The 19,102-nt window shown below is 40.8% G+C and overlaps 1 long non-coding RNA gene across 1 annotated transcript; it reads left to right on the top strand.

Annotated features, from left to right (window-relative positions):
• The first annotated feature begins 1,324 nt into the window (after positions 1 to 1,324).
• LOC133274224 (uncharacterized) lies at positions 1,325 to 3,503 on the top strand. Its single transcript, XR_009745068.1, has 2 exons — positions 1,325 to 1,511; positions 3,032 to 3,503. It is a non-coding gene; the product is annotated as an uncharacterized LOC133274224 (long non-coding RNA).
• Positions 3,504 to 19,102: the final 15,599 nt, after the last annotated feature.

Below are 19,102 nucleotides of genomic sequence, written 5' to 3'. Positions count from 1 at the left end.
CTCTTCTCTGTTCTCCCCAGTTCTTTACCTGTCCCTCCCAGAATTTCCCCTATCCCAATTTTCTCCTTTTTCCCCTTGCCCCATTTGTTCATTCTTAAATGCTTCTGCCCCTTTTGCATATCCTCTCCATCCTTTCTTTTGCTTTGATGCTCTGGTAATCTCCTATGTTTTTCTATTTAACTTTGCTTCCTGTAGATTTGTCAGAAGCCACATATTCCTTGAAATTTCTCCTGGAGCTTTCTGTTCATATTTTTTATAACCTTATTTCCTTGCTCCCAGGTACTAGCTGGGAACACATGTTTCTGAGTTCTCCATGCTGTTTTCCCATTATCCAGGCCAAATGCCACAGATGAGTATTATCTTTGCTGAAACCTTTGCCTGGAAGGGTCACTAATGCTGTTTATTTTCTGTAATCAGTTGCTTGTTTTTATGAATTTTCTAAGAGCTTAATATCCCTGAATAAAAATGGATTGAAACTGGACAGCAGGTTGGAGATGAGTAGAGACAAACAAATATACATCCACATAGTGTGGTTGCTTGAAAATTATCAAATAAGTATCATTCTGTCTGCCTTCAGAATCTGAAAGCACCTGTGCTTTTCCTCATAAAACCAGAAACTAATGTCTCATGGGGGGGGGGGGGGGGAAGGGAGAGGGAGAGAAATGCACATGACGCTGTCCTCACTGAAAAGCAGTTACAGCAGAATTCATGCCAAATTGATTTTGTGCTTGTCCCCAAAACCAGAAGGGACACTTTGAAGGCTGAGGAGACTGATGCTGTGGGGAGAGTGAGGGAACGTGATGCTCAGTGGGATAGTGTCTAAGTTTTGATAGGTATTTATTTAGCACTCAGCATAGGGGTCTAAAACTGAAGTCTGTCAGATCTACAAAAATGTAAACAGCAGTGATTAGTGTGGTGAGAAGACTACAGTTGTACCTCTTTAAAAATAGTGCCCTTTTAGGATGTTCAAGCCTCTCAGTTTATTTAGGTAAGATAATAGAATCCTGCAGTTAGAATGTGAACTTCAAACTCTTAGCTGATCTCTTTCCAAGGGATAGCTCACAAGTGAATTGGGTGGTTCCATTTTATGCATTTTTTTTCTGTCAATAATGAGTATCTGTCATAATACTGGGGGAGTTCGCACAGTCATTTGAACCCTGTTTGTTTATTGTGGCTTACAAAGACAGTGAAGTCACAGGGATGTGTTTTAAAATGCACTCTTAGCTGAACTAAAACTGATACATAAAAGCAGAGTAACAAATCATGGCTGTAATTTTTTAGTTCACAGATATCCACCTGACACTGCAGAAATTGCAGAAGTCACCTAGCAAAACAGTGTTAAGTTTTGTAGGTGTTACAAGCATACAAGTATATTGTGGGATGGCTCTGCATTGCTTTACATCCCTGGCTTGGTTCTCAGGCAAGGTCAGCCCTTTTCGCCGTGTCCTCATAGGATTTAACATGACAAAGAGAAACAGCATGTTTTGCAAAATGCAGAGCCCAATTTCAAGGTAATTTCTTATGCAGTCTCCCAAAGCTGACTTGAAGTTAATAGCAGACAAGGGTAAGAGTGAAAAAGGCCAAAGGGATCCACTGCTCTGTGGATAGAGCCCATGCTGGAGTGAAAGTGCAGGAAAAGGAAAGGGATGTTTCAGGCTTCATGCTACAGAAAAGACCTTGGAGTCCTAGCATGCCAAGAGCAGCTTCTCGGGATGTATGTGGTCTTATACAGGTGCTGGACATAGCACTGAACACACAACAGAGTACAATGCTAATCTTCCATTTATGGTACCAACTCAAGCTTGGTGATGTACAAGAGAGCTGAAACAGTAACATGGAAATCCCAGATGGCATTCAGACTGGCTGTAACAAACAATAATTTCCATTTCAATAGCATGCAAGGTACTCACAGTACACTGCAAACTTTAATTAATCCTCGCAGTCCAGTTGGGATGCAGAAAGATTACATCCCTCATCATGACATGGCAACTCTGTAACAGCACACAGTAACACCACCCAGGAATTTCAGCCAGGATGAATACTGCATGGAATCTATGAGGGAATTCGATTGGATAGACTGAAGAGAGAAACAATTAAATACAAACTGGAGCTGAAAATCAGCATTGCATCCCTGCCGATACCAGGCCATGAAACAGAGACGTTAAACAGCAGGCAACTTACCCACCATTGCAACCACCACATAATTTCATACTCCAGCATTATAGCTACCGATTGAGCTAGATGAGTATTGGCAAAAGTGTTGTTTGAGCAATTGCGGGGGATTGTAGCAGAAAAGCAGAGAGCACTGCTGAGCAGCTAATAAGTGGCTGTTCTGCAGTCACGCTGCACTCAAAATAGCCTTCCAGCAGAGGAAAAGCAAATTCTATTGGCTTCAACACCTGGTTGAGCAACTTAATAAGGACAAAATTGAAAGTTAGAGCTGAATCATTATTTATTTTATAACTATATCTTCATCACACAGTCCATTCCAAAATGGGAGTTATCTTATTTCAGATCAAGCTTGTGCCAGGTTTTTCTGTAGCTTCATTCAGCACAGAGGTGAGGGGAAGGTTTTTTGAAAACAGTTTCAACACAGTAGCTGCTTCAGAGGAAAGCAATCTACAATCATAAGGAGGAATTTTTCTCCTTTTCTCCAATTCTCCCATGCTTTTCCCAACTTGTATTTCTTAGGTGTATTTTTAATGCACCAGGAAAATGTTAGTTGTGCAAAGACTGTATTTAGTGATAGTTGGGTAACGTGAATTTCCAGACAGCACTTCAGTAGAGATAAGCAGTTGTGAGAGCAAAATGTTTCTGTCCTGTCCGCAGCAGACACAGAGAACTGATTGTTCCTCTCACTGAAACTACATTTTCTGTATTTGAAAACAGCTATTGTTTTACCTCTTAGTTTTCTCTGAAGTTTAGCTGTTTAAGTGAATTTCAGTATAAACGCAATTCCTTTAGCTTTTCTCTATAAGTATACTTTATGAAGCCTGATAATTGTTGTCTTCCTCTGTTTTTTTCCCAGTAGGACCATAACATCCTTGAGTATTCAGAATTGGACACAGCATCCCATCTGTAGCACAGAGAGCTTCAAGGAGAGCTGAAGAATTACTTAATGGTTTTGTAGGTGGTAACACTGGCTATAAATTGCAATAAGGGTTTGCCTTTTTTACAGGAGTGTAACATTGTTTACTCCTGTTCAGCCTATGATCTATATTAATATCCAAATCTTTTTCTGTGATGTTCTTACATAGCTTGGCATTCCTCACCTTATGTTTTTGTAGTTTATTATTCTTGCCTAAGTGTGGCAACCTATTTGTTTTTATTGAGTTGCCTCAACTCCTCCTGAAGTTGTTCCACAATATATACCTGTTGTGTTTGATTGGCAAAAATACCTACCCACAGTAACTGTGAGTAAACCAATGTGTATTTAAAAAGAAGCTGCTCTATTCTCTAGAGAGAAGTCTAACAAATTAAATATTCACATCTTTTTTATTGAATCAGATTATCCTTTTTTATCTATATTATTTTTCAAATAGGAGAATTCATGCTGCTTTGTTTTTAAGAAAGACCAAATTCAGAAGTCATTATTTGAAAATACAGACTAAGGCAACTTAGAATTTGACATTCTAATCTCACAGAAGGAGGATGTGCAGCATTCTCAGTTGTGCTGCCAGTATTTGTACCTAGTTCCATGCCAGTCCGTGAGAAGATATTGTAGGAATCCTGTTCATTTGTTGTAGGTTTTTTTCATTTATTTCCTTTCTCTTTCCCTTTTCTTTCCCCTTTCCATTTCCCTTTCCCCTTCCCTTTCCCTTTCCACTTCCCTTTCAATTTTCCTTTCCCCTTCATTTTCCCCTCTTTCCCTTTTCCTTTCCCTTCCCCTTCCTTTACCCTTCTTTCCCTTTCCCCTTCCTTTTCCCTTCTTTCCCTTTCCCTTTCACCTTTCCCTTTCCCCTTCCTTTTCCCTTCTTTCCCTTGCCCTTTCCCTCTCTTCCCTTTGCTTTTTCCTCTCCTCTCTTCTTTGCTCTTCTCCTTTCCCCTCCCTTTATCTCTTTTCCTCTGCTCTCTCCATCTTCTTTCCTCTCCTATCTAATTTTTCTCAGAAAATAAAATAAATCTGAAGGAGAAAAAAAAAAAAACAAGGAATTGGTTTTGTCCACTCCCCAGATTTCCTCTCACCAAAATATAAATTAACATAGAAGGAGAGAAATTATGAAAAAGAAGAGTAAAATGGCACAGAAAGAAGCAACCAGTTCCTTCAAGAAGGATAGCGCCCGCCCCCCCCCCCCCCCCCCCCCGATTTCTTCCAAATATCTCATACTCAGTTTGCTCATATGTTTCCCATTTTATCTAGTATTTTGTGTAGGCAGAAGTAGCACGAATGTGACTCTCTGCTCAACATAACAAACATTTCCCACTGGCTCAGGTAAGGTACAATTCCCCACACTCACAGTAATGTGCAGAAATACTTGCTGTCCCACTTCATCCCCAGGTAAGCAAACATTGTTCTTCTGCTTATGCAATTTCATTATAGAAATCTTTACTTATATGCAGCAAAATCTCCTTTCTCCTATGTAATTTAACTAATTTGTTGTTCCTTCTCAATAAGAAGATACACATGCAAATCAATATTCTATCATCTCTCTCCAACTGATGTTTCTTACAAAATAAGCACTTTTTGTGTGCGTGTGTATAAAAGGATTGAAGGGAGAAGGAATTCTGTGAGTTAAATGTCATACTTTCTCCCACTGGGTACTTCAATGTTATAGATACTAGTTTTGTAATTAACAGTGACTATATGAGGACTCTACAATAATAGTGGCTTTCAGTAGTGATATTTAGCAGGTTCTTCCTCTGGTTGGCTCTCCCTCTGTGTCTTTGTATTTGGTGCCTAAGTGCCTGCAAGGAAATCATTATTTTCTGTTAGCTGTTTAATCACAAACCTTGCAAGGAAATTTGCTATTTTCCAAACAGTGCAGAACTAACTTCATTACCACATTGACACGCTAAATACACTTGTCAGCTCTGAAGTCCCATCTTCTTAAAAGTCCCTAGCCTATATTCCCTGTGGAGAAGATTATTTTCAAATAATACAATAGCCTGATTTACTATATCCATCTTTCCTCCAGAGCTTTTCTTGCTGAATGTGACAGGTTATGGGGAACAGGGTAAGTTGCACAGAAATACATTTGGTGCCTGCAGTGAAACAATTGGTGTATGTACTGGCTCTGTTTTCTTTGTGGTCAGATCCTCAGCCTCCTTTGAAGTCAGCAGTGATGCCCAAAGAGGATCTGGAGTTCTGTTCAAGCAGGTACAATGGTTTTGCTTCTCTGCGGAGCTGCCTTACCTCAGCCTCAGGGAAGTCAACAGGAGCTGCAGGAGTGCAGCACCTCCAAAAATGCAGCACATGCCATAATTTTTTCTCGGGTTTCTTCCAACAACCTCAAAATTGTTAGGGTACTAGAGGCAGTGCTGAGGAAAAGCAATTAGATACTCATCTGTGGCTTTAGTTCTCAAACATCTGGACTGGATGAGTCTACATCTGTGGCTGAGTATTTAAAGCATTTAATGACTCCACTGATCATTAGGTGTCACCCTATAAGGTGTCACCTGAGTGTTCTGTCACACAAGTGTCTGAGTGAAGAAGAAAATTAATTTTCTCCCTACAAGGGAGACTTCTAATGAGGTATTGGTCTTGTGTTTCAAGCTAATTGCTTTGAACAGAAGAGTAATACTCATCTTGTTAGACTTCCTGAAGATCTAAGCTTAGTTTCCATAGCTCTATGATCTCAGTAAGTAATTTGATCTCACCACGCTACCTCTCCACTCCCAAACAAGTTGGTATTAACACACCTATTGCCTGTCACAATTCTGTGTGCTCAAGGGCAGGGTCTCTGTGTCAATAAACATGCATAGACTGTTCAGCACATAAAGTCATTTTGGCCAAGGTCTTCAGCACTTACTGTAATATGAAATCTACATAATGTAATTTACAGGAAGAAATTATAATCCCAGTATTTAGAAAGTGTACTTAATTCCTTTCTACCTTCTGAAAGACTGGAGAAAGACTTAAAAAATGGAAGGTGCATAGTGTTGTCACCTGACCGTAATTGTACAGAATTCCCTAACAGGGATTCAGCCCTACAGCTATATTCAGAACATGAAAAACATGTGAATTAAAAATATGACTTTGCTTTTTTATGTGTATGATAACCAAGCACACAGTTTTGTTATTTTCCCTAAAATAAAGATGAGAAACACAGAAACATTATAGGATTATCTCAGCCTTCTCTACGTCATTCATAAAGACTGCAAATTGTAGAAAGGACAGTGTTGCATATGTGATATTTTTGCCTCATTCTGCTTCTTTATCCCTGGTTTAACAGAAAAGCCTTATTTTTGTATGATGTGTAAATAATGCTAGTAAAACAGTTTATAAAAGACAGAGATTTGTTTTCTCTCTATGCAGAATTCATCACATTTATGTTATGTGAAGTAACAATATTATACTGTAAATACATTTACAAGCTGTAATGCTGCTGTTGGCTCCTACAGAAGCCTCTGAAGTCTTTATGTAAGCCAGCCTCAGATTTCATGTGTGTTATGCATACAGGACAGCAGCTGAAGCTAGCTGAGATCTGTTGAAAAATGAGGTCAACAAAGCTGTCTACCCTACTGCAGCATTATCTTCTGTCACTCTTCTCAGGTCATATTTCTGAAACCCTTTTTTGTGACATGTTTCCTTTTTAACTTTGACCCCACTGAACATCTGTTTTTCTCATAGCTTTCCCTGTGGTACTGAGCAAAAGACTTGAGTAACATCAGTCTGGTTTTGCACAGCTGCAATTGTCAATGAATTGCCAGCTAATACAGTTCAGGCTATCTTCACACAAATAACACCTTACAGGCAGCTCATCTCTCATTATTAGTATTATCCAATAACAACAGTACTTAAATGTCTCTATTTAGTTTGGGTCCTAATTGTACTAGGCATTTTCTCTGATTAAACTATTTTTATGTGTTCATAAATTGTTATGTCTGATCTTGTTGATCCACGGTAAAAGATTCCTGCCCTCAGCCTTTGCCACAACTCCTTCTCTTTTGCCCCCTCTACTTTGCTTTTTCAACTATTTCTCGCACCATTTCCTCCTACAGTCTGTAAAATTATTCCAGTTTTAAGCAAACAAACAAACAAACAAATGCTCTCATGTATGAAAAGAAACATACTGTTTAATATTACTGCCTCATTATTCAGTTGGGGAACTAAGATTTGGAGTGATAAAGTAACTTGCCAGAGGAAAAGGAGGAAAGATGCAGGAAGAAAATTTAGTTCCTCTGAGTCACAGTGCAGCATCTTAAGTAGAAACCTTCTTTGTTCTGACTTCTCCTTACCTCTAAGCATTGCCCAGTCTCTTTATGCTCAGATTTTCCTTTCCTAGACTATCTCTTCTGATTTCAAAGGGTGACTTGTCACACAGGACAGGCACAAAGAAGATTAAGGGGTTGTTCTAGGCTTTTCATGTCTGGATTTTTTCTCCACTGCCACTGCTACAAGCTACAGTGAAAATTATGCCCTGGAATCACAGCTTTCCCTTCACAGTTTAAAATTCTGCCCCCTCCCCCGTATCATGTTTGTTCACTGTACTTTTCGTTTGCTGGCTCCTGCCTGGCAAGCCTCATCTACCTGCTTTGTGCATAAATGTCAGGGATAATTCTGAAGGCTCAGCATGATTACCAGTTGGCCAGCTGCCATGTTGGTCCTTAGGATTTAACTTGCCATCCACAAAATGGCATGCATATATTTATTTGTAGTTTAAAAGTTCCTGTGCCTGTTGTCTCTAGATGCATAAACAAAAGGTTTCAGCCAAATGTAAATACGCACTGCCTGAATTAATGTCCACTAATGAAATCCCTTCTTAACCAACCTCAACTAACATACTAAACCTTTCCACGTCTTGAAATTCCTTCACACTCTTCCTCAAAGTCTGGAGAAAAGATAAACTGCAATGTGACCCATAGGTGAAAAAAATTAGAAGCTGTCAGTCTAGTTCAGAAGCAGATTCGAGGATCAAGTACTGTGTATTGCCCACTTTCAGGCAGATTAGCATGAACTGTAACTCTGCCTCCTTTCCCTGAGGCAGTGAGTTCTCTGTTGGGTTTTTACTATGTGCAACTATTTATTATAAAATAGGTCCAAAGTTAACAATCTAATTAAAAAAAAAAAAAGAGAAAAGCTACACTCAGAACCTAAAGTTTACTTGATTTCTAAAACAAACCCACATGAGCTCATGTATTAATGCACAGCGTGTCATGGTTTAACTCTGGTAGGCAGCTCAGCAGCACAGAGCTGCTCACTCACTTTCTCCCCCTTCTCCCCAACAGGATCAGGAGTAGAATGAGAAGGATGGAAGTGGGAAAACTTGTGCACTGAGATAAACAGAGTTTAATTATTTTTAAAAAAGGGCAGAGGAGGGGTGTACAAACAACAAGGAACCCTACAACAACAACAACAAAAAAAACAACAAGAAAAACAAGTGATGAAAAACAAGTGAAGAAAATACTTGCTTACCACCAACCAACCAATGCCCAGCCAGTCCCTGAGCAATGGCAATCCATGCTAATCTCCGCTCCCCAGCTTTATATGCTGAGCATAACATGATGGCTTCACTAAGGGGAATTCCTGCCTGACCAATTTGGTGGCCTTCTATGATGGGGCTACAGAACTGGTGGACAGGGGTAGAGCAGCTGATGTCATCTACCTGGACTTGTGCAAAGCATTTGACACTGTCCCACATGACATCCTTGTCTCTAAATTGGAGAGACATCAATTTGATGGATGGACCACTCGGTGGACAAAGAACTGGCTGGATGGCCGCACACAAAGAATTGTGGTCAACAGCTCAATATCCAGCTGGAGACCAGTAACGAGTGGTGTCCCCTGGGGATCGGTGTTGGGACCGGTCTTGTTTAACATCTTTGTCGCTGACATGGACAGTGGGATTGAGTGCACTCTCAATAAGTTTGCCGATGACACCAAGTTACATGGTTCGGTTGATACGCTGGAGGGAAGGAATGCCATCCAGAGGGACCTTGACACACTTGTGAGGTGGGCTGATGCCAACCTGATGAAGTTTAACCATGCCAAGTGCAAGGTCCTACACCTGGGTCAGAGCAATCTCAGGCACACTTACAGGCTGGGCAGAGATTCAGAGCAGCCCTGCAGAGAAGGACTTGAGGGTGTTGGTTGATGAGAAAATGAATATGAGCCGGCTTCAGTGTGCGCTTGCAGCCCAGAAAGCCAACCGTATCCTGGGCTGCATCAAAAGGAGCATGACCAGCAGGTCGAAGGAGGTGATCCTGCCCCTCTACTCTGCTCTTGTGAGACTCTACTTGGAGTATTGTGTACAGTTCTAGTGTCCTCAACGTAAAAAGGACACGGAACTGTTGGAACAAGTCCAGAGGAGGGCCACAAGGATGATCAGGGGACTGGAGCACCTCCTGTATGAAGACAGGCTGAGAAAGTTGGGGCTGTTCAGCCTGGAGAAGGGAAGGCTGCATGGAGACCCCATAGCAGCCTTCCAGTATCTGAAGGGGGCCTATAGGGATGCTGAGGAGGGGCTCTTCATTAGGGACTGTAGTGACAGGACAAGGGGTAATGGGTTAAACTTAAACAGGGGAAGTTTAGTTTGGATATAAGGAAGAAGTTCTTTACTGTAAGGGTGGTGAGGCACTGGAATGGGTTGCCCAGGGAAGTTGTGAATGCTCCATCCCTGGCAGTGTTCAAGGCCAGGTTGGATGAAGCCTTGGGTGAGATGGTTTAGTGTGAGGTGTCCCTGCCCCTGGCAGGGGGGGTGGAACTTGATGATCTTAAGGTCCTTTCCAACCCTAACTGTTCTATGATTCTATGATCATATTGTATGGACTATCCCTTTGGTCAGTTGGGGTCAGCTGTCCCAGCTGTGCCCCCTCCCAACTCTCTGTGCACCCCCAGCCTACTCACTGGTGTGAGGTGGTGTGAGGAGCACTGTGTGAGCAAATTACTAAATTGATGTAGACAGCTCTGAAGAGCCGTTATAGCTATTTTTAAAATTGTAACAGTCCTTCATTTTTATGAGTGAAGAACGGGTACAAGATTTGCACCAGTATATAAAATATACTAACTAAACAATAGATGCGACTGATGAAATAGTACCTGATAAAACTGAGAAGTGCAAAGCAAACTGCTACTAATAGCAAGAGCTTTAAGATATTCCAAATGTAACAGAATATATTTTGGGTTTTAAGCAATGGGAGAGAGTCCTTCAGAAGTTTGGCTTCCACAGACTTATCCAGTGAGGAAGAGTTCACCCAGGGTTTGTTTGCATTCACTATTGCCAAAGTGCAGCTTCTCCGGCTAATTCTTCCAGTTGTCTTTATACCTGCATAATACGATTCCTCTGAACTTCTCTGATCTTCTGAGAGTCTCCTAGTATGTTCTTTAACTGGTGAGCTCAGTGCTTCTCATGCTTATACAGTTTCTCCTTCAATTCCTGCCTGATTTGCAAGCATTCATAGAATCACTGAATCATAGAAGGATTCGGGTTGGAAAGGGCCTTAAGACCATCTAGTTCCAACACCCCTGCCATGGGCAGGGACACCTCACACTAGACTGTGTTGCCCAAGGCTGTGTCAACCTGGCCTTGAGCACTGCCAGGGATGGAGCATTTACCACTTCTTTGGGCAACCTGTTCCAGTGCCACTGCCCTCACAGTAAAGAACTTCTTCCTTATATGTAACCTGAACTTCCCTGTTCTAGTTTGAACCTATTACCCCTTGTTCTATCACTACAGTCCAAATGGCTTTCATTTCCAAACATATTCATGTCTAACATATCTATCTCTTGACATATTTTATTATTCCTATACTGAGAAATCTGGCAGGACATTTCCATGATCTCTGCCTTCTTTTGTTCACTGATTTCATCCAGGTTTTTATCCTGCAGTTCTAATTGTTTGATTTTGTTTTCTCTATCTTTCACTATGTTCTTGGCATCATCTACTTCTCTCTGTAGGTCTGCTACTGATGTCCTCACACAGCTTGCACTGGCCTGCAATTGCCTGTCCCATCCTTCAAAGCTTCACTTTTTTTCAGTAAATTCTGATTTTCAGTACCCAGCGCTACTGCTTTTTCTTTAAGATGCCATCTTTGATTCTGTAAGTTTTCATTTCTCAAAGATAGTTTATTAACCAGAGAGGTTTCCATGTTGGAAGGAGAAAGCATGGATAAGTTGGCATGACACTGCTGAGTCCTGAAAGCTTCCAGCCTGCCCAATTGTGCTGACTGGACAATCCAATGCTGTTTCCAACTGCTCCCACTGCCTGGCTGTGGCTTGCAAGACGTTGTGATAAAAAAAAAGTAACATAATCAGGTCTTAGTAAGAAAATTAAGAGCTTTAGGGTAAAATGCCCTCATTAGAAATTAGTTAAGAGTTAAACAGTGAGCAGAAATATATCATTTTCAAAACAGCTGACCATGCTAGGTTTGATGCTCTTGGTATATTTAATGAATGAATGTTCAGAGGACTGTAATGAACAGTGAAGTGACCCCCTTTTTTAGATGACATAGAAATTTTAAAGGCACCTCAACAGATGGTATAATAAGAAGTACATTTTGATAGATAAAAAATACTGCATGTTAGAGCAATTCCAGCTGAACTGTAGACAAGATTCTTAGATAACGGTAACCATTTAGGATGTAAATGTGGAAATCATGGTGGATAGATCAATCAAGGAACAATCCCCATACCATTAGCAGCAGCATGGAGAATTCACACTGGATTTTAAAAAAAAGAAAAAAGATAGGCGAGTCCCACCTTCACATACTCCAATACTTGGAGCAGCAAAGTGGGCTGTATAGAACTGTCTACCCTATTCTCCAGTGGAGACCTGTGGCACCTTTAGGGCATCCATGAGTTGGAAGAATTAATGAGGTTTCCCAATCCAGCTCATCAACCTTCCAAGTTTCTTTATTGTGTCTGTCAGGAGTTCATTTGCTTCGATAATGAGTGTTCTCTCTGGGATAGAGTCCACAGTTTCCATTAACTCGGCACGCATTCACACCAGATCCTTGATGTGATGTGTTATGCCTCTCCCAGCACTCAACTGAACTCCTGTTTGACATGACTTGTAACAGGCTGTGCACATCCCCATGCCAAATGTCTCCTCTTCATTCTCAATGGCTGAAGTGCACCAGTGACAAAGATACTTCTGTTTTATTCCCCCCCCCCATTTTGTAATACTATGGAAAAGGAAAGGAGAAGGGAAGCAAATATTCATGAGATGCAGCCTGAGCATTGCAGGAGGATTTTATTCAGCTGCAATATACCTTTTTGTCTGAATGAATTTAGGTGAGCTGTATTAATACGAAGCTTTTTTCCTCCTCCACTTTTCTTCCACTTGTTGGCAATGTATCTCACTGTTGTTTGAAACCAATTAGCAGGTGCATGGCACTGCAGAACCAGCAACTTTCCAAAGGATCTTCACTGTCTCTGCTGATTCTCCTTCACTACTGTTATATAATCCTCTCCTTCTGGATGAGTTATTCTTCCATTTTATGCTGTTCTAGCATGAAATTACAAAACCCCATGCTGCAAATTAGATTTCTGTAGGGATATCAGGTGTATCAAGAAAAGCAATTCCAAGTGGCCTCAAAAAACTGCCTTTTTAAAATGTCTCTTGTATGGGAGCATCCACAATCTTGTAGGGAAAACGGGAAGAAAAGGCAATAGGGGCAAGAAAGATTGTGGTATGTTTTGCATTGTAAAGTTGGAGATTGTTAGCCTTCTTTTCAGTGTGCAACGTCCTTACTGTTTTAAATAAGTCTGGGACAAGCAGCAGCTCTGCATGTAGAGCAACTCATTTCTATTAAAATATCTTTGAACAAGTCCCTTTAAAACACACTTACTTCACTAAGGAGCAAAAAGTGTGGGGGAAGAGAGGAGATTCAGAAATGTGCAATGAATTTCTACAGAAGGAAAACCTTGTTAGGAGGATATAAGGTTATGTCTCAACTCATTTTAACCCATACATGATTCATTCATCACAGCTAACTGTCACTAGCTGCACAAAACCCAAGGGAAACAAAAGAGGGTGATAATCACTGAAAAACCCTGCTGATGTCACCTCAGGTGGCTTCAGACTGCCTCTTGAAGACTCCATGTGGCAGTTACAGAAGTGCAGCCTCCCTGCCTGTGTTGTATATCAATTCAGGAGAGAAAGACAAACTCATGTAGACAACCATGTGGGAATTTTGCAATTTGAGTAGGCTAAAAAGGTTCAGCCTTCAAAACCAGAAGAAGGTACTCTTTGGACTACTGTGGCTTGTCATAAAACTGGGAAAGGAATATCTATATTCAACATTAATTAATCTATTTGTATTAGTAGAACAGAAGTCCCAAATTCTAATTTTCTGTTTAAAAGGAAGTTGGTAAGTCAGAGAGTTACACCAGAGCCAAACTGGACCTGCTGTATTTAAGGGAGTATTCACAAGGTTTAGTAGGAGGGAGGAATAAAACACACAAGAGACATGGAAACACTCCATAACAAGTGAAATCATAAAGGTTTTATATATTCTAAACTCATTTCTTATTCAAGAAAATGACTGTTCATGTCAAAAGGAAGTTGGTGAAGGAAATGAAGATTTGTCCCTAAGTTAATTCCATGCTTCCCTTGCTTTGGACTGATAAGCACCAAATTAACTTTGTGCTAATCAAGAGGTTAGAAAATGTTATAGAGATGGATGACTTCTGCAGATTATGGTAAAAAGAAGTATTTATGACATTCAGACAATATAAAATTCTGGAGACCAGTAACGAGTTGTGTCCCTCAGGGATCAGTGTTGAGACCGGTCTTGTTTAACATCTTTGTCGCTGACATGGACAGTGGGATTGAGTGCACTCTCAATAAGTTTGCCAATGACACCAAGTTACATGGTTCGGTTGATACGCTGGAGGGAAGGAATGCCATCCAGAGGGACCTTGATACGCTTGTGAGGTGGGCTGATGCCAACCTGATGAAGTTTAACCATGCCAAGTGCAAGGTCCTACACCTGGGTCGGATCAATCCCAGGCACAGCTACAGGCTGAGCAGAGAAGAGATTCAGAGCAGCCCTGCGGAGAAGGACTTGGGGGTGTTGGTTGATGAGAAAATGAACATGAGCAGGCAGTGTGCGCTTGAAGCCCAGAAAGCCAACCGTATCCTGGGCTGCATCAAAAGGAGCATGACCAGCAGGCCCCTCTACTCTGCTCTTGTGAGACCTCACCTGGAATATTGTGTGCAGTTCTGGTGTCCTCAACATAAAAAGGACATGGAATTGTTGGAACAAGTCCAGAGAAGGGTCACGAGGATGATCAGGGGACTGGAGCACTTCCCATATGAAGACAGGCTGAGAAAGTTGGGGCTGTTCAGCCTGGAGAAGACAAGGCTGCGTGGAGACCTCCTAGCAGCCTTCCAGTATCTGAAGGGGGCCTACAAGGATGCTGGGGAGGGACTCTTCATTAGAGACTGTAGTGCTAGGACAAGGGGTAACGGATTAAAACTTAAACAGGGGAAGTTTAGATTGGATATAAGAAGGAAATTCTTTCCTGTTAGAGTGGTGAGGCACTGGAATGGGTTGCCCAGGGAGGTTGTGAATGCTCCATCCCTGGCAGTGTTCAAGGCCAGGTTGGACGAGGCCTTGGGTGATATGGTTTAGTGTGAGGTGTCCCTGCCCCTGGCAGGGGGATTGGAGCTAGATGATCTTAAGGTCCTTTCCAACCATAACTATTCTCTGATTCTGTAATACATCAGTACATTTCTCTTAAAATAGTTTTACGATATTTCAAACTTTGCGTGCATGAGAATAGAATGTCTTGAGAAGCCTTTTCTTTCCCTCCTCTCTCCAGATCCCTGTATCCCCTATCCCCCTTCTCAGTGCTTCACCACTTCCATTCACAGAACAGCAGGAGGGAGAAACAAATAGAAAATCTTGTTCTGCTTTTCCTTTTAGCATATTCAATACTTGACCCAAGAAATCAGGAAGCAATTAAAATCTTCTGTTTCAACTTCCCATCCTGTTCAAATCCTTACTCTAATTTTGTTTGTCTGAAACTTCGCTCTTTTAAAAGCTTGCCAGTGTGTGTGAATGTGTGTGTGTGTGCTTACAGACATATGTATGCCCTTGTTCTTTCAGTCAAGTGTTATTACAAAATGTCTTTTCATTTCTAAGAGGGTTCAGTCATCTTTGTAGTATACACGTCCTTTAACAAAATTCTCAACTTAATGCTTTTCAAAATGTCTCTAATGATTTCTAATTTACTGACATTTTCCCTGAGCCCCTCATCAATTTAACTATTCAAATTGCTAACACTGTTAATAATTCCTCTATCTCCAGCAGACCCACTGCAGACCTTGAAATCCCTCTGCTGCCTCTGCAGACAAGAACACATCTGGTTTTGCATCCATACCATGCTGGATCAGAGTATTTATTAGCCTGGCAGCAGTGTCTCATCACCATGCAGTATGATGATTAACGGCTTCATTTTCACCATTGCTATCCAGAAGGGCCTCTCATGGGCCCATTTCCTCCCCTCATTTCTACCTTACAGTGGTGTAATTCTACTTATTTCAGCACATAGAGAACAGCATGAGCACAGGGGTCTGTCTTTCTAGGGGGCTGTGGGGAAGATTTTGAGGAACATTTGGAGCTGCATGCCAAATTGCCTTCCCTGCCTTTGAAACAGTCCAGATGTCTGCATTTCAGGGGAGATTTGAAGGGGAAGCAGATGCAGGCTGACCTGTCTTCAGACAAAAGTTCAAATTTTCAAAATGGCCCAGGGCATCATGCTCTGCTGGGACTTTAGGGCTGAAGATACTGAAACAAGCCAGGCATGAGTTTGCTGCATATCAGCTGAACTTTGCTAATTGCTCCTACCCTGTAGTATATAAAAAGCATTTGGAAATGTCTTATCAAAGTCAGTTCAGCCTTTGGAATGTTTTGCATTTCTGCTTTCTAGACACAGCTCCCACTCTGAGGTAGCTTGTTGAGTGGCTTACCTCAAAATTTCCTGGACAGAAGTGCTTGTATCTATGGTGGTACACATGCAGCTACCAAGTGATGTGACAGGTTCCTAAAAGAGGCTCTCCTTCTTCTACATGCAGAACAAATTGCCGAACTGCCTCTGCTGATGCTGCAACAGTCAATGAAACTAACCAAACAAACTCAGACAGGGACTGGATGGTCTGCAGCAGACAGCCAGGAGAGTGGTTGTAAAGAAGCAGGGCTTCAGGAGAGAATCCCTTCAGAAGTGCTGCCCAGTAATTAGGGCATGAGGAACTTCAGGTAAAGATTTCTAGAGTCTATTTCTTAACCACAAACTTCCTCTTAACCAAGTTACTTAAACCTTGTGTGTCTTGGTTTCCTTGCTTGTGAATTTGCAGTTCAGATACCCATTTTGGGGTTATATAATTGGCTTCTGCTCACAAAATTCTTTGTGATACTACAAAGGATGTTACTGGCTATGTGCAAGGTGTGTTTTTTGAAGAGCATATGTGAGTTTTTAGTCTGTCTTGATAGCTGTGCATTCTGGAAAACTGGAGTAATAAAAATTTCCCAGCAGCTTGAATGGGTGGTCTCAATACCTCTAGAGTTATGGATAACTGTGAAAAGTTCTTCACAGAAAGCAAAAGTCTGACTCTCTGAATAGTGTTTTCGCCTTGAAAAACAATTTTGCTTTTGTGGAAAACAAGGTTAGAAACAAATAGGAAAATAATGGCAGAATTAAGTTTCATATTTTCACTCAAGTAGCTTTCTGAGGAAGACAAAAACCATCATTTTGTAGCCCTGATGACTTCCTATGTAGACTCCAAAGTTCATAAGGAAGCTCTAAAATCCCTATGTGGAACTAAATTAATCCATTCCCATGTAACACTTTTGAATTGTATTATATAGGAGGAATTGGAGCAGAATCTGGTCCTCAATCAGATATTTTATGAAAATATGCAGACACAAATTAAGAACTTCAGGCCTAGATCAAAATCTAAAAGTCACCAAGCAAAAAAAAAAAAACAAAAAACAAAGTAAAAGCAGCCACACCTTCAACATCTGATAAACAGGGCTTTGAGCTGTGAGGAACTGCTAGTTCTGAGATAAAAGTGTCACTGAGAATCCTGATGTATAACTTCTTTGCAAGGCCAGCCCTATCAATGGGGCTAGCAAGTGCAGCAAAACATTAGGGCCTGCTAATTGTCCGCTGAAGATGTATAGGTAATGCCATACTGGAGATTTGCTGCTTGCCTGGGACAACAAAGCCCTTAGAGCTGCCAGCCCTTCTTCTCTGCATCTTTCAGTCTGAAATGCTGCTGACTCTCTATTGCTGAGAGGATCTGTTTTCCCATACGTATTAATTTGCAATATTAAAAATAGCTCCTGCATGCCGAAAGACTGAGTGAAGAGGGAGGTATTCTTCTCTTTTATTCCATCATCTCTGGAGATTCCCCATAGCCGCAATGCCTTTTCAAACAAGCTCAGAGCAACAAGTTTTAACATTAGTTAGAAACTTATCCTCACAATACAAGGAAGCAGGCAAAGAAGGTTTTGTCTCCACTGGGTGCAAGCTACTCCATAGAAGGGGCAAATCAACTTACTTCTCTAGGAAACAAAGAGGAGATTGTCTGGTGTTCAGAAATCAGGCCATAATGCATAAAGACATTTAGGTGATTGAGTCGAACAAGCTCCCAAATGCCTTTGTGGATCTTAGTGCATATGTATGTATATGCTATATGGCTTTTTTTAGTCCTATATAAAAAGCTATATAGCTTTTCTTAGTCTTAGGAAGAGAAGGCAGAGAGATCTTATGGCTATCTGCAACAACCTAATTGGAGGGTATAAAGAAGAAATGCCCCAAAGGAGAGAGGAACATTAGGTTACTAACTTCCAGACACTCGAGGTGTATCTAAAAGATGACTGTACCTCTGTCTTCCTTTTTCTGACATCCATTCCTTGCAGACACAGGGAAAGCACTCATTAATCTTCCTCCATTTGTTTTCTATATTTCTGGAGAATTTTAAATTGACAATTTGGCCTTTTTGACCAGCTCACTTTCCCTTGCAGGGAATTTTCTCAGTTCTTTTTTACCTTTGAGACCTTGTACACTCAAGCTATATGCAACATCTACTTTACATTACATTCAGCTCAACTGATTTGGCATTTCAGGCTTCACAGCTCCTTGCCCATATCTTGACTCAGAAGACCCAGCCTTAAAACACAGTCCTCTATATTATGACTGCAAGCAGGAATTACCTATGCCTTTTTTATTCTGCTTCTGCTCTATCTCTGGATCAGCTTAGTTTCTTGTCCTCATTGTCTTCATACCCCTTAAAACACCTTTTTTTTCTGTCTGTAAAAAAAAGGACTAATAAGAATGACTTTAAAAAGTGGACTCCACCTTGATAGTAACAATCAGAAGCATCCTTGTCATGATTAAGCATCCTGAGTCATAAACGTGCTGCTACCTGCACATGCCAGAGAAATAACTAACAAATACAGTGTAAGATTCTGTAGGATATGTCTCCCTTACAGACCACTCTGCTGATATGAAACATCATTGTGTGAACTTCCAGGGAAAGAACACTGGTTTTGTTGCATATGGCAGAAGTAACAATGGGGACTCTCAGTTTAACAAGCCCAGTCTACACAGGAAAAGAAAATAATTCTAAATTAACATAACTAATTAGCAGCCTTAGATAATGTAATTGCCATGCAGAACTTCACAGTTTTATTTAGCATCATGTATTAACTACTATGTAATTATTAAGGCACCACACTCAGCACCAGCAACTTAATTATCATTAGTATTGCGCCAGTCTCAAGCTTGAATGCTGACACAATTATTTATACTGTGATTGTGTCATTTTAATTAAATTGAAAAAGCACTTTGTTTGCTTTTTGTCACAGTGTTAATTTTTTAAATTAAGGTCAGATCTTTTTGTCAAGCTTTTTTTTTTTAATCTAATTGCAAGTTAGATAGACTGATCGCTTGTCATCCTGAGAAAACATTGTGACTGTTGGTGACAAGTGAATC

The sequence above is a fragment of the Pezoporus flaviventris genome, unplaced genomic scaffold (genome assembly GCF_033815535.1).
Source record: "Pezoporus flaviventris isolate CSIRO_AGI_PZ_B2104156 unplaced genomic scaffold, CSIRO_AGI_Pfla_v1 ptg000036l, whole genome shotgun sequence".
Taxonomy (NCBI): Eukaryota; Metazoa; Chordata; class Aves; order Psittaciformes; family Psittacidae; genus Pezoporus; species Pezoporus flaviventris.
The sequence above is the reverse complement of the archived record's forward strand: the minus strand, read 5'-3'. Positions and strand labels throughout refer to the sequence as shown.